At 47.7% G+C, this 19,954-nt stretch overlaps 1 protein-coding gene and 1 non-coding gene across 3 annotated transcripts in view; one reads left to right on the plus strand and one right to left on the minus strand.

Annotated features, from left to right (window-relative positions):
• Window positions 1-19,954, minus strand: part of PRICKLE1 (prickle planar cell polarity protein 1) — a 180,953-nt gene that overhangs the window by 32,175 nt on the left and 128,824 nt on the right. Inside the window, exon 1 of one of the 2 annotated variants that reach the window (XM_038740849.1) lies at window positions 12,465-12,518. The exons of the other annotated variant lie outside the window; for it this stretch is intronic. The gene's annotated coding sequence lies outside the window, so the exon portion shown is untranslated. Of the gene's footprint in view, window positions 1-12,464; window positions 12,519-19,954 lie in introns of those variants that run through there. 2 annotated transcript variants of the gene reach the window in all.
• Window positions 17,287-17,428, plus strand: LOC119924900. The gene has a single exon (XR_005449578.1). It is a non-coding gene; the product is annotated as a small nucleolar RNA SNORA7 (small nucleolar RNA).

The raw sequence follows: 19,954 nt of genomic DNA on the forward strand, positions 1-19,954 counted from the left end.
TCAGGTGAGAGATCAGGGCTAGAGGGAAGGATTTGGGTCAGAGGACCAGCCGCTTCCCTGCTGTATGACCTGAGGAAAGTCACCTACCTACTCTGAGCCTTAAGCTTGTTGTGGGCAGGGAATGTATGTGTTTATTGTTATATTGTACTCTCCCAAGCTCTTAGTACAATGCTATGCACACCATAAGCACTCAATAAATGCTTATTTATTGACTATATGGCTAAATTGGCTATATGTTGCCAATTTGTACTTCCCAAGCGCTTACTTAGTACAGTGCTCTGCACATAGTAAGCGCTCAATAAATACGATTGATGATGATAATAAATAGGACCTGAATAAATCTAATACTCTGTTCTTCCACTTTCCTCATCTGTAAAAAATGGAAATTAAATACCCGTTCTCCTTCTCTCACAGACTGTGAGCCCCATGGAAGAGGGAGGGATGGTGTCTGATCAATCAATCAATCAATCAATCAATCGTATTTATTGAGCGCTTACTATGTGCAGAGCACTGTACTAAGCGCTTGGGAAGTACAAATTGGCATCACATAGAGACAGTCCCTACCCAACAGTGGGCTCACAGTCTAAAAGGGGGAGACAGAGAACAGAACCAAACATACCAACAAAATAAAATAAGTAGGATAGAAATGTACAAGTAAAATAAATAAATAAATAAATAAATAGAGTAATAAATATGTACAACCATATATACATATATACAGGTGCTGTGGGGAAGGGAAGGAGGTAAGACGGGGGGATGGAGAGGGGGACGAGGGGGAGAGGAAAGAAGGGGCTCAGTCTGGGAAGGCCTCCTGGAGGAGGTGAGCTCTCAGCAGGGCCTTGAAGGGAGGAAGAGAGCTAGCTTGGCGGATGGGCAGAGGGAGGGCATTCCAGGCCCGGGGGAGGACGTGGGCCGGGGGTCGATGGCGGGACAGGCGAGAGCGAGGTACAGTGAGGAGATTAGTGGTGGAGGAGCGGAGGGTGCGGGCTGGGCAATAGAAGGAGAGAAGGGAGGTGAGGTAGGAGGGGGCGAGGTGATGGACAGCCTTGAAGCCCAGGGTGAGGAGTTTCTGCCTGATGCGCAGATTGATCGGTAGCCATTGGAGGTTTTTGAGGAGGGGAGTAATATGTCCAGAGCGTTTCTGGACAAAGATAATCCGGGCAGCAGCATGAAGTATGGATTGAAGTGGAGAGAGACACGAGGATGGGAGATCAGAGAGAAGGCTAGTGCAGTAGTCCAGACGGGATAGGATGAGAGCTTGAATTAGCAGGGTAGCAGTTTGGATGGAGAGGAAAGGGCGGATCTTGGCAATGTTGCGGAGCTGAGACCGGCAGGTTTTGGTGATGGCTTGGATGTGAGGGGTGAATGAGAGAGCGGAGTCGAGGATGACACCAAGGTTGCGGGCTTGTGAGACGGGAAGGATGGTAGTGCCGTCAACAGAGATGGGAAAGTCAGGGAGAGGACAAGGTTTGGGAGGGAAGGCAAGGAGCTCAGTCTTTGACATGTTGAGCTTTAGGTGGCGGGCGGACATCCAGATGGAGATGTCCTGAAGGCAGGAGGAGATGCGAGCCTGGAGGGAGGGGGAGAGAGCAGGGGCAGAGATGTAGATCTGGGTGTCATCAGCGTAGAGATGATAGTTGAAGCCGTGGGAGCGAATGAGGTCACCAAGGGAGTGAGTGTAGATTGAGAACAGAAGGGGACCAAGCACTGAACCTTGGGGAACCCCCACAGTAAGAGGATGGGAGGGGGAGGAGGAGCCTGCAAAAGAGACTGAGAAAGAACGACCGGAGAGATAAGAGGAGAACCAGGAGAGGACGGAGTCTGTGAAGCCAAGGTCAGATAACGTGTTGAGGAGAAGGGGGCAGTGTCAAAGGCAGCTGAGAGGTCGAGGAGGATTAGGACAGAGTATGAGCCGTTGGATTTGGCAAGCAGGAGGTCATTGGTGACCTTTGAGAGCGCAGTTTCCGTGGAATGAAGGGGACGGAAGCCAGACTGGAGGGGGTCGAGGAGAGAGTTGTTGTTGAGAAATTCTAGGCAGCGCGTGTAGACAACTCGTTCAAGGAGTTTGGAAAGGAATGGTAGGAGGGATATGGGACAATAACTAGAAGGTGAGGTGGGGTCAAGAGAGGGTTTTTTTAGGATGGGAGAGACATGGGCATGTTTGAAGGCAGAGGGGAAGGAACCAGTGGAGAGTGAGCGGTTGAAGATGAAAGTTAAAGAGGGGAGAAGGGATGGAGTGAGAGATTTCATAAGATGAGAGGGAATGGGGTCAGAAGCACAGGTGGCCGGAGTAGCACTTGAGAGGAGGGAGGAGAGTTCCTCCCTCCTGTACAGTGATTCGACTGTACTGTATCATCACACGCTTAGTACAGTGTTTGGCACACAGTAAGTCTTTGTATTGTATCACCACCTGCTTAGTACAGTGTTTGAAGCATAATAAGTCTTTAACTAACATCACAATCATCAATGAAGGCAGTATGCAATTGCATTCATTACAGATTTTTAAATGCCAAAGTGCTCTCATGAGAGATAACTCGAAGAGCTAAAAATAAGCAATTATTTGCTTCAGCTGGAACCACATGACTCTTTTTGAACCAATAGCAGTCAAGTGTAAAAAATAGGTCATTTCCCACTTTTGCAGCAAGGGTTTCTAAACTGCTATCGCCACAGCCAAAAAAGATACCTTATTTGGGATCCTATCAATATTAGTTATTTAGAGTCTTGGAGTCACTCAAAATTAGATTCCATTTCAGCACCACCACCTACAACAACCGGCCTAGTCTTCCAAGGTCTTGTAATTGAACCGTATGAAGATCTGAACAAAAACTTTTATCCCTAAATCCTTGTTTAACAAGGCACTCTCAAGTCAATTTCCATATACCCTAAAATTATCGGATTTTATGGGAAACCGTTCCTTGTTTTGGATCAAACCCAGTGAGCTGGAAACCCTCTGATCCCCAATAACTAGTCAAGGGTCAGGATTTCTGAAGCCACTCGGACAAACATTTCCTTGCACACCTCCCGCTGTTTGACTCTGTCCTGCGAGGCAAATTGTTTAACAACTTCTTTGTTAAGCCGCTTGTTAACAAGGCAATAGGGAGTACAAGATGCATATCACATGTAGCCATTTACAATGCACTGTCACTCAACCCCAAAGGATGAAGACTAGGGGTTAAATAAGCAGGTGAATGGAATGGTCATAGTTCAGCATCACAAAGAAAAGTAATATCATTCATTCATTCGATCGTATTTATTGAGCTCTTACTGTGGGCAGAACACACCAGGACCCTAGTCAGAAACCTACAAAATCTATTTCCTTTTTTTTTTTCAATCTTGTGAGGCCCAGTGAAATTCAGTTTGCACTTTTTCTTTTTCCACGCATGTTATTTTGTTTTACCTTCAAGTTAAAAAGTGAGCCGAAATGGGGAATGTCATGGAAGAAACTAGGCTTCTCTACTCAGAGTGGCTTAGCGGAAAGAGTGGAAAGAGCCCGGGCTTGTAAATCAGAGGACGCGGTTTCAAATCCCGCCTCCGCCACTTGCTAGCTGTGTGACTCTGGACAAGTCATTTCACTTCTCTGTGCCTCAGTTACGTCATCTGTAAAATGGGAATTAAGACTATGAGCCCCGGGTGGGACAACCTGATGACCTTGTATCTATCCCAGTGCTTAGAACAGTGCTTGGCACCTAGTAAGCACTTCACAAATACCATTGTTATTATTATTATTATTATTATTACTCTGTCCGAAAGTCCAATAGAGAGTATCAATCAATCGTATCTATTGAGGGATTATTGTATGCACAGCACTGTACTAAATGATTGGGACTGTGAGCCCACTGTTGGGTAGGGACTGTCTCTACATGTTGCCAATTTGTACTTCCCAAGCGCTTAGTACAGTGCTCTGCACACAGTAAGCGCTCAATAAATACGACTGATTGATTGATTGGGACAGTACAACACAGCAATATAATGGTCTCATTCCCTGCACACAACGAGCTTCCTGTCTGGAGGTGGGGGAGCCAGACATTAATATAAATAAATAAATTACGGATATGTACATAAGTGCTGGGGGGCGGGGAGGGGCCATGAATAAGGGAGCAAGTACAAGGGGGATGCAGAAGAGAGTGGGAAAAGAGGAAAGGGGGGCTTAGTCAGGGAAGGCCTCCTGGAGGAGATGGGCCTTCTATAAGATTTTGGACGGTGGAGATGATGATGACGACGATGATGGTATTTGTTAAGCGCTTACTATGTGCCAAGCACTGTTTTAAGTACTGGGATAGATACAAGGTGATCAAGTTGTCCTACCTGGGGCTCACAGTCTTAACCCTCATTTTACAGATGAGGTCACTTAGGCGCAGAGAAGTGAAGTAACTTTCCCAAAGTCACACAGCAGACAAGTGGCAGAGTCGGGATTTGAACCCACAACCTCTGACTCCCAAACCCGGGCTCTTTCCACCACGCCACCTTGCTTCTGGATGAGAACTCTAGAGGTGGAGGCGTTATGCTAATTAACGCCTCATTCTTTCATTTAATTCAACCAAATTTTCCATGTATATCAGCAATTAAATCGCCATTCAAAAAAAATATATAAAAAGGTGACTCGAGAACGACTGCACAAAGCATCTCCCCTTTATAACAACTTCAAACTGACAGCAATAATATTAGCAGTGCTTAGACAGTGCTTGGCATCTAGTAAGCGCTTACCAAATACCATGATTTAGTAGTGGGCCGTTTGATAATGTCCCGATTTCTAAGCTGCGGGTTTGTTCACCAGCGGCGGAATCAATCAATCAATCGTATTTACTGAGCACTTACTGTGTGCAGAGCACTGTACTAAGCGCTTGGGAAGTACAAGTTGGCAACATATAGAGACAGTCCCTACCCAACAGTGGGCTCACAGTCTAAAAGAATGGGGAATTGGGGGGGCGATTCCTCCCCTGCGCATCTGATGGTCCGATCAGCTTTTGGGCTTGAATGTGTCCTTTTGAGAGGTTAAAATATGCTGATGCGGTGAATCGCAGCAACTCTCCGGACACATTTAACAAAAGGAGGAAGTAGGATGGCACAGAGGGATGTCCTTTGGCAAAGTTAGGGCTTGTTGGGGGGAGTGGGGGGAAGTTGAAGAGATGAGAGCAAACCACAGGCGGGGGATGAAGGAGAAGTGGCTCGGCCCCTTGGACTACTACTACTACTACTACTAGTAATAGTAATAATAGCATTTATTCATCCCTTACTATGTTCCAGGCACTGTCCTAAACGCTGGAGTGGATACAAGCAAATCAGATGAGACACGATCCCCGCCCCGCCTGGGGCTCACAGTCTTCACCCCCATTTTCCAGATGAGAGAACTGAGGCCCAGAGAAGTGAAATGATTCTCCCAAGGCCCCGCGGCAGACATGTGGAGGACCCGGCCTAGGAAGGCCCGTCGTTATTTTTCCACGATAGGGTGCACGGGGCAAAAACACACACCCACAACGAATGGATCGTTACAGTTCCCTATTGATTTTTTTTTTAATTTCTATTTTCAACAACGGCTATAGGAAACAGCAGCCAGACCCGACTCCAATGTACACAAGGACTCAGGTTTCTCCCCGTCACCTGTTGGCTTCCGAACAACACTCTTCTTTGTTCAAGACTTACAGCCCTCACTTGGAAACAAGTTTCCAGGGAAAACACTCCAAGAAAAGTGTTTGGGAAGGCCCAAGACTGGAGGTGTAAAAACAAAATACCACGCGGAGCCTCTTAACACCGACACGGACTGATGCCACCTTATCGGGATTATTAATAATAATAATCATAGGGGTGCGAGCTGGGTTGGGGTAACCTCAGTTCAGGAGATTTTTAAAAATCAACTTCAAAAGATGAGCCGACCCCAAGAGAAGCAGTGTGACTCAGTGGGTAAAGTCCAGCCTTGGGAGTCAGAGGTCGTGGGTTCTAATTCTGCCTCCGCTGCCCATCTGCTGTGTGATCTGGGGCGAGCCGCTTCACTTCTCCGGGCCTCAGTTCCCTCATCTGGAAGATGGGGATGAAGATTGGGAAACCCGTGGGGGTTAGGGGGGCAACATGATTAGTTTGTATTCATTCATTCATTCAATCGTATTTACTGAGTGCTTACTGTGTGCAGAGTGCGGTCCTAAGTGCTTGGAAAGTACAATTCGGTAACAAAGAGAGACAATACTTGCCCACAACGGGCTCACCGTCGGGGGTGGGGGGACGGGGAGGAGGAAACAGACATCCAAACAAGTAAACAGGCATCAATATAAATTGAAAAACAAAATTATAGATATAATACGTGTATAACAATAATAGTATTTGTTAAGCGGAAAGAGCCCGGGCTTTGGAGTCAGAGGTCATGGGTTCAGATCCCAGCTCCGCCACTTGTCAGCTGTGTGACTTTGGGCAAGTCACTTAACTTCTCTGGGCCTCGGTTCCCTCATCTGGAAAATGGGGATGAAGACTGTGAGCCCCCGTGGGACAACCTCATCACCTTGTAACCTCCCCAGTGCTTAGAACAGTGTTTGGCACATAGTAAGCGCTTAATAAATGCTATTATTATTATTATTATGGGCCAAGCACTGTTCTATGCACTGGGGTAGACAGAAGATCTGTTAAGTGCTGTGGGGGCGGGGGAGAAGATCAAAGGGAGCCGGTAGGTTTTATCATCTCCCTCAGCACTGTTCTAAGCGCTGGGGAGGTTACAAGATGATACAAAGTTATCATCTCCCCCAGCACTTATTACAGTGCTTGGCACACAGTAAGCAATGACGAAACAGTGCTAAGCGCTTAGTACAGTGCTAAGCGCTTAGTACAGTGCTCTGCACACAGTAAGCGCTCAATAAATACTATTGATTGATTGAAATACCATTATTATTTATTAGTAAGATAAGGGAGGTGTGGCAGTGTGCCGCCGGCCCCCGGGTCCCCCGGGCCGTAGTGCAGGGCCTGGCTCTCTGGTCAGCACACGGCCAGCGCTCAGTTACTGCCCGGGATGGATGGATTGATTGATTGATTGATTGATTGATTGACTGCCCTTCACCGCTCCAACAGGGGGCTGCGCGCAAATACACAGACACACATAGACACACACAGACACACAGTGACTGTTCCTCCCCAGCCCCGTCCGGCCGCTGGAAGAGCACAGACACACACACACACACACACAGTGACAGTTCTTAAAAACACACACACACACACACACACACACTCTGATTCTTCCTCCCCATCCGGCCGCTGGACGCGCACATAATAATAACAATGATGGCATTTATTAAGCCCTTACTATGTGCAAAGCACTGTTCTAAGCGCTCGGGAGGTTACAAGGTGATCAGGTTGTCCCCCGCTCACAGTTTTCATCCCCATTTTACAGATGACGTAACTGAGGCCCAGAGAAGCAAAGTGACTTGCCCAAAGTCACCCAGCTGACAAGTGGAGGAGCCGGGGTTTGAACCCATGACCTCTGACTCCAAGTCCACTGAGCCACGCAGCTTCCTAATAATAATAATAATAATAATAGCATTTATTAAGTGTTTACTATGTGCAAAGCACTGTTCTAAGCGCTGGACTGTTCTACACACACACACACACACACACACATATTCTTCCTCTTCGGCCCTGTCCGGCCACGCACATAATAATAATAATAATAATAATAATAATAATAATAATAATAATAATAATGGCATTTATTAAGCACTTACTATGTGCAAAGTACTGTTCTAAACACTTGGGAGGGGATACAACGTGATCAGGTTGTTCCTCGGGGGGCTCACAGTCTTATTCCCCATTTTACAGATGAGGTAACTGAGGCACAGTTACCTGAGGCACAGTAACTGAGTCACACTGAAGTGACTCGCCCAAAGTCACACAGTTGACAATTGGCGGAGCCGGGGTTTGAACCCATGACCTCTGACTCCAAAGCCCGGGCTTTTTCCACTGAGCCACGCTGCTTCTCAATAATAATAATAATAACAATAATAATGACATTTATTAAGTGTTTACTATGTGCAAAGCACTGTTAATACTACTACTACTAATAATGATGGCATTTATTAAGCGCTTACTATGTGCAAAGCCCTGTTCTAGGCGCTGGGGAGGTTACAAGGTGATCAGGTTGTCCCTTGGGGGGCTCACGGTCTTAATCCCCATTTTCCAGATTAACATTTTACAGATGAGGTCACTGAGGCCCAGAGAAGCGAAGTGACTCGCCCGAGGTGGCCCAGCTGACAAGTGGCGGAGCCGGGGTTTGAACCTACGACCTCTGACTCCAAAGCCCGGGCTCTTTCCACTGAGCCACGCTGCTTCTCAGTAATAATAATAATAACGATGATGGCATTTATTAAGTGTTTACTATGTGCAAAGCACTGTTAATAGTTCTTCTAGACTGTGAGCCCACTGTTGGGTAGGGACTGTCTCTATATGTTGCCAATTTGGACTTCCCAAGCGCTTAGTACAGTGTTCTGCACATAGTAAGCGCTCAATAAATACGATTGATTGATTGAATGAATGTGTGTCGCCGGGGAGGGGAGGGGGCCGGTCCCCCACCTCCCCAACGCGGGCCCCCGCCCGGACCCCCCCGGGACCCAACACTTTCGCCCCAACAGCACCGGACCGGAGCTTACTGAGCGCTTACTGTGTGCAGAGCACTGCACTAAGCGCTTGGGAAGTACAAGTTGGCAACATCTAGAGACGGTCCCGTGGACAGGGGTCACCTCATCAAAATAAACAGAAGTAAAGATAGATGCACATCATTCACAAAATAATAAATAAAATAAATAATGATGGCATTTATTCATTCATTCAATCATATTTATTGAGCACTTACTGTGTGCTGAGCACTGCACTAAGCGCTTGGGAAGTACAAGTTGGCAACATCTAGAGACGGTCCCGTGGACAGGGGTCACGTCATTAGAATAAATAGAAGGAAAGCTAGATGCACATCATTAATAAAATAAATAATGATGGCATTTATTCATTCATTCAATCATATTTATTGAGCACTTACTGTGCGCAGAGCACTGGACTAAGCGCTTGGGAAGTACAAGTTGGCAACATCTAGAGACGGTCCCGTGGCCAGGGGTCACGTCATCAGAATAAACAGAAGTAAACGTAGATGCACATCATTCACAAAATAATAAATCAAATAAATAATGATGGCATTTATTTATTCATTCAATCATATTTATTGAGCGCTTACTGTGTGCAGAGCACTGGACTAAGCGCTTGGGAAGTACAAGTTGGCAACATCTAGAGACGGTCCCGTGGACAGGGGTCACGTCATCAGAATAAATAGAAGTAAAGCTAGATGCACATCATTAATAAAATAAATAATGATGGCATTTATTCATTCATTCAATCATACTTATTGAGCGCTTACTGTGTGCAGAGCACTGGGCTAAGCGCTTGGGAAGTACAAGTTGGCAACATCTAGAGACGATCCCATGGACAGGGGTCACGTCATCAGAATAAATAGAAGTAAAGCTAGATGGACATCATTCACAAAATAATAAGTAAAATAAATAATGATGGCATTTATTCATTCATTCAATCATTGATTAAGCGCTTACTGTGTAGACCACTGTACTAAGTGCTTGGGAAGTACAAATTGGCAACACATAATTTATTAAGCGCTTACTATGTGCAAAGCAGCGTTCCCACAGGGGGCTCCCAGTCTTCATCCCCATTTCACAGATGAGGTCACTGAGGCCCAGAGAAGTGAAGTGACTCGCCCAAAGTCACCCAGCTGACAATTGGGGGAGCCGGGATTTGAACCCACGATCTCCACGAGTCCAAGGGCCGTCGGACGGTCTGTCTCCCCATGGGGCACGGCTGGGTGGGGTGGGGCCCGCCTCGAAATGGGGACAAACTGTCCCGCCCAACCGCTTCGTCCGGGGCTCCGCACACCGTCGGCGCTCAATCCATACGGATGAATGAATGAATGAATGAATGAATGAATGAATGAACGAATGAGTGACTGAATGCGGGTCTGTCTGTCTGTCTGTCTGTCTGCCTGCCTGTGGGTGTGCAGACGTGCAGCCGAGCGAGGAGGGGAGGCCCGGACCGACCTCCCTCTGTCTCTGGGCGGACGCCCTCCCGGCCCTCGGTCTGTCTCTGTCTGTCTGTCCGTCTGTATATATGTATATACCTGTATATATGGTTGTACATATTTATTACTCTATTTATTTATTTATTTCACTTGTACATTTCTATCCTATTTATTTCATTTCGTTGGTATGTTTGGTTCTGTTCTCTGTCTCCCCCTTTTAGACTGTGAGCCCACTGTTGGGTAGGGACCGTCTCTGTGTGTTGCCAATTTGTACTTCCCAAGCGCTTAGTACAGTGCTCTGCACATAGTAAGCGCTCAATAAATACGATTGATTGATTGCCTGTCTGTCTGCCTGCCTGTGGGTGTGCAGACGTGCGGCCGAGCGAGGAGGGGAGGCCCGGACCGACCTCCCTCTGTCTCTGGGCGGACGCCCGCCCGGCCCTCGGTCTGTCTCTGTCTGTCTGTCTGTCTGTCTGTATATATGTATATACCTGTATATATGGTTGTACATATTTATTACTCTATTTATTTATTTATTTATTTCACTTGTACATTTCTATCCTATTTATCTTATTTTGTTGGTATGTTTGGTTCTGTTCTCTGTCTCCCCCTTTTAGACTGTGAGCCCACTGTTGGGTAGGGACCGTCTCTGTGTGTTGCCAATTTGTACTTCCCAAGCGCTTAGTACAGTGCTCTGCACATAGTAAGCGCTCAATAAATACGATTGATTGATTGATTGATTGATTGTCTGTCTGTCTGTCTGTGTCCGTCCCGCCCTCCCTCCTCTCTGTCCGTTCATCCCTGTGTCCGTCTGCCCGTCCCTCTATCCCTGTGTCCGTCCGTCCCTCCCTGTGTCTGTCCGTCCCTCCTCCCCCTGCCCGTCCATTCCTGTCCGCCGGTCTGTCCCTCTCTCTCTGCCCGTCCGTCTGTCCGTCCCAACGTCCGTCTGCCCCTCTCTCTGTCCGTCCCTCCCCGTGTCTGTCCGTCTCCCTGTCCGCCCGTCCCTCTGTCCATCCATCCGTGTCTGTCCGTCCCTCTGTCCGCCCGCCCCTCCGTCCCTCCCTGTCCGTCCGTCCCTCTGTCCGTCCCTGTCTGTCTCCCTGTCCGCCCGTCCCTCTGTCCGTCCATCCCTCTTTCCGCCCGTCCGTCCCTCCCTGTGTCTGTCCGTCCCTCCGTCCCTGTCTGTCCGTCCCTCCGTAGCTCTGTCCGTCTCTCTGTCCGCCCGTCCCTCTGTCCGTCCATCCCTGTGTCTCTCCTTTCCGCCCGCCCGTCCCTCCCTGTCTGTCCGTCCATCCCTCTAGTCCGTCTCCCTGTCCGCCCGTCCCTCTGTCCGTCCATCCCTGTGTCCCTCCCTCCCTGTGTCTGTCCGCCCGCCCCTCTGTCCGCCCATCCCTGTGTCTCTCCGTCCCTCTGACCGCCCGTCCCTCTCTGGCCCGTCCGCCCGTCCCTCCGTCCGCCCGTCCCTCCGTGTCTCTCTGTCCGCCCATCCCCGTGTCCCCCCGTCCCTCTGTCCGCCCGTCCCTCTCCGTCCGTCCATCCCTGCCTGTCCGCCCCTCCGTCCGCCCATCCCCGTGTCCCCCCGTCCCTCTGTCCGCCCGTCCCTCTCTGTCCGTCCGTCCATCCCTGTGTCTGTCCGCCCCTCCGTCCGTCCATCCCTGTCTGTCCGCCCCTCCGTCCGTCCATCCCTGTGCCTCTCCGTCCCTCTGTCCGTCCCTCCCCGTGTCTCTGCGTCCCTCGTCCGTCCTCTGCCCCTCCTGTGCCCGTCCGTCCCTCTCCCTGTCCTTCTGTCCGCCCGTCCGTCCCTCTCCCTGTCCCTCTGTCCGCCCGTCCGTCCCTCTCCCTGTCCCTCTGTCCGTCCCTCTCCCTGTCCTTCTGTCTGTCCGTCCGTCCCTCTCCCTGTCCCTCTGTCCGTCCCTCTCCCTGTCCTTCTGTCCGTCCGTCCGTCCCTCTCCCTGTCCCTCTGTCCGTCCGTCCCCTCTGTCTCTGCCCGTCCTCCGCCCGTCCGTCCCTCTCCCTGTCCCTCTGTCCGTCCCTCTCCCTGTCCTTCTGTCCGTCCGTCCCTCTCCCTGTCCCTCTGTCCGTCCCCCCCTCTGTCTCTGCCCGTCCTCCGCCCGTCCGTCCCTCTCCCTGTCCCTCTGTCCGTCCCTCTCCCTGTCCTTCTGTCCGTCCGTCCGTCCCTCTCCCTGTCCCTCTGTCCGTCCCCCCCGTCTCTGCCCGTCCTCCGCCCGTCCGTCCCTCTCCCTGTCCCTCTGTCCGTCCCTCTCCCTGTCCTTCTGTCCGTCCGTCCCTCTCTCTCCCTGTCCCTCTGTCCATCCCCCCCTCTCTCTCTCTCTCTGTCTCTCTGTCCGTCCTCCGCCCGGGCCCCGTGGGGGTCTGAGCGCCCAGGTGAGGGCGGCCCGGCCCTCCCCCTTCCTTCCCTTACCTGTCCCCGCCGGCTGCCATGCCTCCGGACCGACTCCGGGACTCCTCCGGGACTCCGGGACCGGCCCGCGGCGCGGACACACAAACACACACACTGGGACACACACACACACACACACACACACACACACAGACAACCCCCCACGGCCACGGCCCGCCCCCAGCCCAGGCGCCCGCCCGCGCCCACTCACACCCCCGCACACTCACAACACCCCCGCACAGCACAGCACCGCACACACTCACGCACCTGGGAGGGCAGGCGGGCTAGGGCTACCTCCCGAACATCATCCCAAACCGGTCCATAACAATGTCAGCAAACGGCACGATTAAAACGCCTTCCATTTCGGAGGGGCTCTATTAGCATCTGAATCTCCCCTTCCCATTCATTCCCTAATGCAGGAAAAGCCCACCGGGCCGGCTCCGGAGACCTAGTTGACGGTTCTCAAGAAGGGTGGAGAGAAGGAGAGGGGAAGAGAGCAAAGCCAGGTAAAGGACTCTGTGTTCAGAATCAAATACAGTAACGGAAGGTATTAGAAACGTAATTACACCCTATTAGCCGAACTCAAGAAGCCTCCTCCATGTTAAAGCCGCCCCAGATTACCGTAGCATTTTAACATCTATTCTATTTATTTTATTTTGTTAGTATGTTTGTTTTTTTTTCTCTGTCTCCCCCTTTTAGACTGTGAGCCCAATGTTGGGTAGGGACTGTCTATATGTTGCCAATTTGTACTTCCTAAGCGCTTAGTACAGTGCTCTGCACATAGTAAGCGCTCAAAAAATATGATTGATTGATTAACAGCCGGAAAAAGACAAGCCTGCAGTTACGGGTGGATTTAAGATGTTCGGGTGATGACTTTAAACAGATGAAGAACCCCAGCGTTAGCACAGAACGCAGCTCTTCCGTGGGCTTGGGAGTCAGGGGTCATGGGTTCGAATCCCGCCTCAGCCAACTCATCATCATCATCAATCCTATTTACTGAGCGCTTACTATGTGCAGAGCACTGTACTAAGCGCTTGGGAAGTACAAATTGGCAACATATAGAGACAGTCCCTACCCAACAGTGGGCTCACAATCTAAAAGGGGGAGACAGAGAACAAAACCAAACATACTAACAAAATAAAATAAATAGAATAGATATGTACAAGTAAAATAAATAAATAGAGTAATAAATATGTACAAACATATATGCATATATACAGGTACTGTGAGGAAGGGAAGGAGGTAAGATGGGGGGATGGAGAGGGTCAGCTGTGTGACTTTGGGCAAGACACAACTTCTCTGGGCCTCAGTTACCTCACCTGTAAAATGGGGATTAAGGCTGTGAGCCCCCGAGGGACAACCTGATCACCTTGTAACCTCCCCAGCGCTTAGAACAGTCCTTTGGACATATAGTAAGCACTGAACAAATGACATTATTACTATTAATTACCACCAATGTATCGAACCATTCGTTTTACTATAACTTCTGGTTGTCAATGCCACAATGTAGTATTAAAACTACAGTATATCCTAGGCACTCCACGCAAGGACAGAAAATTGACAACAGGAGGAAGTGACAGAAATAAAGAAATAATGTTCGAGCACTATTTAAAATTGCCTTTTCAATGTTTAAGAATAAAGCCCAGTATCGAGCCCGTTGTTGGGTAGGGACCGTCTCTATGTGTTGCCGACTTGTACTTCCCAAGCGCTTAGTCCAGTGCTCTGCACACAGTAAACGCGCAAATAAAGACAACTGAATGAATACGTGAGGGTGTACAAAACCCATCTTAATAGTGACCAGAAGACGGTACTTTGGTGAGATAAATATTGATATACAGGTATATAGATAAGATATATAGGTATATCTTATCGATATATCTACATACATAAATATATGGAGAGAGAGAGAACTTATCTTAGCAGGGCACTTGTTGAGAGCTGGGAGTGCCACACGTTATTCTACACCTAATGAAACAATGAAATCTATTGTAACATAGTCTCTAAAAATACCACAAAACAAGTTACTGTAAATAGCCTGGCCAAGTAAATAGCTAGACAAAACTCTTTTCCCTCTAGCTAGTGGCAACCAATTCCCACGGCCAAACCCGCTCTTTTAGAGTGGCAAAAATAAAAAGGTTTGTGGCTGGGTCAAGATGGCTTTGGAAAAGTCCCGGTCAATACAATACGATTCGGACATGGTTGACCAGTGGTGGGTGTGACTTCCATCTCTGACGATAAACTTTTAAAGCCGAGAAACGAAGAGACCCAGTTTGGCTCCAAAGACTCCCAGCTTCCTCTGTAGATCTGTGAATTTAACCGTGAACACCTAGGTCAAATTTCCTTTTCCTATTTCTAACTCTTTTTTCACTTCCCCTGGGAAGTCATTACGAGTGATAATTTATTACTACTCTATCTCTCGGTCAGAGATGTAATTAACTCTTGTTTTAAATCAAACCGCGGAACTCTTCTGTTCCAAGATGCCTCCCGTTCAACATATTTTACTTGTACATATCTATCCTATTTATTTTATTTTGTTAGTATGTTTGGTTTTGTTCTCTGTCTCCACCTTTTAGACTGTGAGCCCACTGTTGGGTAGGGACTGTCTCTATATGTTGCCAATTTGTACTTCCCAAGCGCTTGGTACAGTGCTCTGCACATAGTAAGCGCTCAATAAATACGATTGATGATGATGATGATGATGATCTCTCAAGGCCTTGGCCCAGCCCGGGTACTACTAACGTGTTGGAAAGTGTCTAAACAGGAACTGGGCATTACGCCGGGATGACCCCTTTTCGGAAGAGCTTTTATATGTAAAGCTACACATTAGCCAAGTCACACAGAATAGTCCCCACCACAAACCATTGAAAAACTTATCGGTATTCAATGTCAGCCATTGTAAGTGTTTTGTCCCTTAATGCAGTTACTTGTCAATACCGTCGGTTACATTTTCAAACATCATTGTCAGTTTTATAGCCCATTGTATGTGTGTTTTGGGGACGAAGCCGTTTGCAGACAGCTAGTTTCCTACTAGAATTAAATCTGAATGAAACAGACTTTACCCACAGGGTGCTAAGAGAAGTAGGTCTTGTCTGAAAGGCATTGTGATTGTCAAGGGTGAGCACATTCAGAAGAGGAAAGGCCAGAGTAATAAGTGAGCCTCAGCAGGGCCTGGGCTTTTGTTTCAGCCAGGTGGGAGATTGGCTGGAGGTTGCATATGGAGGACAGCTGAGGGCTAAAGCCAACTTCGTGGATCCCTTCTCGCCTCAGACTCTCTCCCCTCTCCCTGATCCTCTCCCACTCTCTGACCTGTGGCTGTACAGTGGGACAAAATCAACAGTTTCTCCTACCTGAGGAAGGCCCTCACAATTTAGAGCGAGAAAAGAAGGAAGCAAATTCGTCAAGGGTCAGGAACAGTAAGGTCCCAGTAAGTCCTGATTCACTTGCTCAAATGATCACAGGGTTTGACCTATTTAGTCTGGTGAGAATCAACGTACTTTAAAAAGCCAGCATGAATGGCATTCCCAGCTTTCATAGTCTGTAAAATGGCAATATGAAAAAACTACAAAGTATGACCACTATAAACTGCACCTTGAATGCAGATGCTACCTACATTTGCTGCTTTGCGGGTCAAGAGGAGGCTGTTTAAATGGTTAAAAGCCTTCAAATTATTTTCCAAACTGAAAAAAAAATCAGGAAATGGATCTCACTCTTATAGGATCAACATCTGTAGGTCTCAAGTAACATCTAATCCGTTCAAATTTAACCATGTTTTTTATTTCGTATTTCCACACGGAATGCGAAGGTTTACTATATATATAATATATATATATATACACACACATATATTTACCCACAGAAATGTCTGTCACAGCCTTGGCAACTGCATCATTAAGAACTAATTTTTGTCATAAACCAAAACACTGAGACCTTAGCTTCTGCAATTTCTAGTCCATCATTAGGCTTTTTCAAAACAGCATTTATATTAGTCAGTTACACTGGCCATATTTCACTGAATTCAAAAACTTACACGGTAACAAGGGACTGAAGATTATTCAAACTATTTAGCTGTTTATTGTCAATCTGAACAATTTGGTTACGGTCTCAGGAATGAATAGTCTCCCCCTGGCGGGTAATTGAATATTTGCAAAATCTAGTTCCCATTACTCTAAGAAGCATTCATTAGAGAATCAATCCGCGGTATTTGAGCACTTATGTGTGCAGAGTGCTGTAATAATAATAATAAATACAATAATGATGGCATTTGTTAATTGCTTACTATGTTTCAGGCACTGTACTAAGCCCTGGGGTGGATACGAGCAAATCGAGTTGGACACAGTCTCTGTCCCAAGCGGGGCTCACACTCTCAATCGCCATTTTATCGATGAGGGAACTGAGGCACAGAGAAGTGAAGTGACTGGTCTGAGGTCACACAGCAGACAGGTGGCAGAGCCTGGATTAGACAAAGCACTTGGGGGAGTACAATACAATGGAATCCGTAGTTGTGTTCTCTGCCCACAGCAAGTTTACAATCTAGAGGTGGTTCTCCCTCCTGTCAGGTGCAGTTCATGTAACGTTTCAGAATGAGTTCCAATTTCCCCAGGACCATAATTACAGCTTTCCCTGCCATCAAATATGTACGCATATAATAGCCATCCTTTGGGTTCAAGATATCATCAGCTCACACTTCCCAACTGCTTTTGTTCCAACACATCCTGCACAACCCCCTCACCCCCAAACTTTTCCAAACATGTGGGAAGTAGAGGTAAAAAGTTTGCAGGAGAGATGTTCCAATGGTATTTATTGAACACTTAGGCTTTCAAAGGCACGACACTAAGCACTTGGGCCCCTCTCAGGGTCATACCTGGAGAGTTTCCAGTACTCTACCAGTCTTGACTATGAGAGGGAGGGAGAGTCAAGCAGGGGCCTACCCATTCCATTCCTAGCCTGGCCAGTAGTTAGCGAGTGGAAGGCCATCTGTTACAAGTCAAAACTCACCGGTGCAGGGCAGCAGTGGCGTGGGAGAAAGTCGAGGGTGGAGACTCAAGTTGACTGCGCGGAAAGGGGCAGTGGTCAACCACTTCTGTATTTTTACCAATAAAACTCTATGGCTACACCTACCAGAATTATGGCAGATGGAGGTGGGGCGTTCTGGGAGAGACGTGTACATGGAGTCGCTATGGGTTGGAGACGACTCGACGGCATAAGACAAAACAAGCACTTGGGCGAGTGAAATATTTAGTGCTCTGTGCTCTGCACATAGTAAGTGCTCAATAAATACGATTGATTGATTTAGTAGATTGACTCTGCCTTCAAGGAGTTTATGATCTAGTGAAATTTACAGTCTTACTCAGGAGTGTGCTTGGGTATTAATCCTTAGCAGGGCTTATGAGCCCTTGCAATGTGGGATGCAGTATGTTATATGCAAGGAAGAATACGAGGACACTAATACACTGATTCAGTCATGATAATAATAATAATAATGTTGGCATTTGTTAAGCACTTACTATGTGTGAAGCACTGGGGGGGGGGGGGCTACAAAGTGATCAGGTTGCCCCCCGTGGGGCTCACAGTCTTCATCCCCATTTTACAGATGAGGGAACTGAGGCTCAGAGAAGTTAAGTGACTTGCCCAAGGTCACACAGCAGACGTGGTGGAGCCAGAATTCGAACCCATGACCTCTGACTCCAAAGCCCGGGCTCTTTCCACTGAGCCACGCTGCTGAACCCATAGTCACAGTCACTGCCTCCCGAAAGATTTACAATCAAAACCAGCGAGGGCAGAGGCCTAGGAAAATTGTGAACGGTTAACCAAAACAATTCAAGGACAATTGGAAAAATAACCAGTCATCACTGCAATCAATCAATCCAAGCTTAGTACAGTGCTCTGCACAGAGTAAGTGCTCAAAAATACCAGACTGATTTGCAAGTCGCTGCAGTCATTCAGTCAACAGTTATTTAGTGCGCCTCTGCTGAGTGCAAAGCACTATACTAAGTGCTTGGGGGAGTGTAACAGAACCAAGACACCCACTTCCTGGCCTCCAAAAGCTCACAAACTAAAGGGGAGTCAGAGAGGCAAAAATTAATTTACAAACAGTGGGAGCAGGAGGAAGGAAAAAGTACAGCTGTGTCAGGATGAAATAGCTGAATCATTTAACACCATTCCCCCCCGCCCCCCATCACCCCCATCACCACTACAAATACCACAACTACCCCTGGTATCCAGATTAGTAAGGGAGCTCAGGGTCATATGGAACCAGGCTTCTGCCAGCCCTTTTCTCCTGTATATGTACTAACAATCAAATTAAACACGACAATGCCCAGGATTGCTCAGGCCACATCTAAGATGTCAAGTCACAGAAGTCTGTTCTGGGCCATCGAGGCAAATGATTTAAAATTATGCACTGAATGACTAAATTCCTACACTTCAGCAATACAGATTATTGACCCAAGAACAAGCTCTAGATTGGCACGGGTCCTCTGCTCCTACCAATACGAAGTGCAGGGGATAGGACTCTGGTTGGACTGCCCTGAGGAACAGAGAAGGCTCTGTACTGAGAGGAGAAGTCTACGGGTAGTCCACCGTGAAGAAATTGAACTAAGAATTACCCTCCTTTCCATCTAGAGAAGCAGCACGGTCTAGTAGACAGAGCATGGCCCCAGGAGTCAGAAGGACTTGGGTTCAAATCCTGACTCTGCCACTTGTCTGCTGTGTGACCTTGGAAAAGTCACTTTGCTTATCTTCAGTTGTCTCATCTGTAAAATGAGGATTAAGCCTGTGAGCCCCGCATAGGACATGGACTATGTCCAATCTTAGGAGCTCGAATCTACCCAGCATTTAGAACAGTGGCTGCCACACAGTAAGTGCTTAACAGATACCATTATTATTATTATTATGATACAGTACAATACAATAGAGTTGGTAGACACGATCTCTGCCCTCAAGAGTTTATAATCTAGTGGAGGTGATAGAGAGAAAATAAATTTACAAATAGGAGGAAGAAGAGTTTCAAATAGTGGAGCATGTAAAACGATATGTACAAAAGTGCAAGATATGTGCAGTACAACAAATGATATGTGCAAAAGTGCAACAGGAACAAGAAGAACAAAAGGGCTGAGATGACAGTAGGGAGGATGTGACCGAGAAAGAAGAAAAAAATGAATTGGGGAAAGCCAATTAGAAAAACTCCTTACCACAAGCTTGAAGGCACTCCGTCGGCTTTCTCCTTTCTACCAAAGGACCGTGATGATTTCCTTCTACTACTTAACCCTCACACTGCTCCTCTAACATTAATCTACTCACTGGACCTCAATCTCATCAATTTCACCACCGACCTCTTGCCCACATTCTCCCTCAGGCCTGGAACTCCTTCCCACTTCTTCAAACCCCTCCTCAAAGCACATCTCCATGAGGCCTTCCCATACTAACCCCTTTAGATCTGCTATCCACCCTCCTTTCTGCAGTTGCCTATGCACTTGATTTGGAACCCTTAAGCACTGTGCTACTCGTACAAC

This window comes from Tachyglossus aculeatus, chromosome 2 (assembly GCF_015852505.1).
Source record: "Tachyglossus aculeatus isolate mTacAcu1 chromosome 2, mTacAcu1.pri, whole genome shotgun sequence".
Taxonomy (NCBI): Eukaryota; Metazoa; Chordata; class Mammalia; order Monotremata; family Tachyglossidae; genus Tachyglossus; species Tachyglossus aculeatus.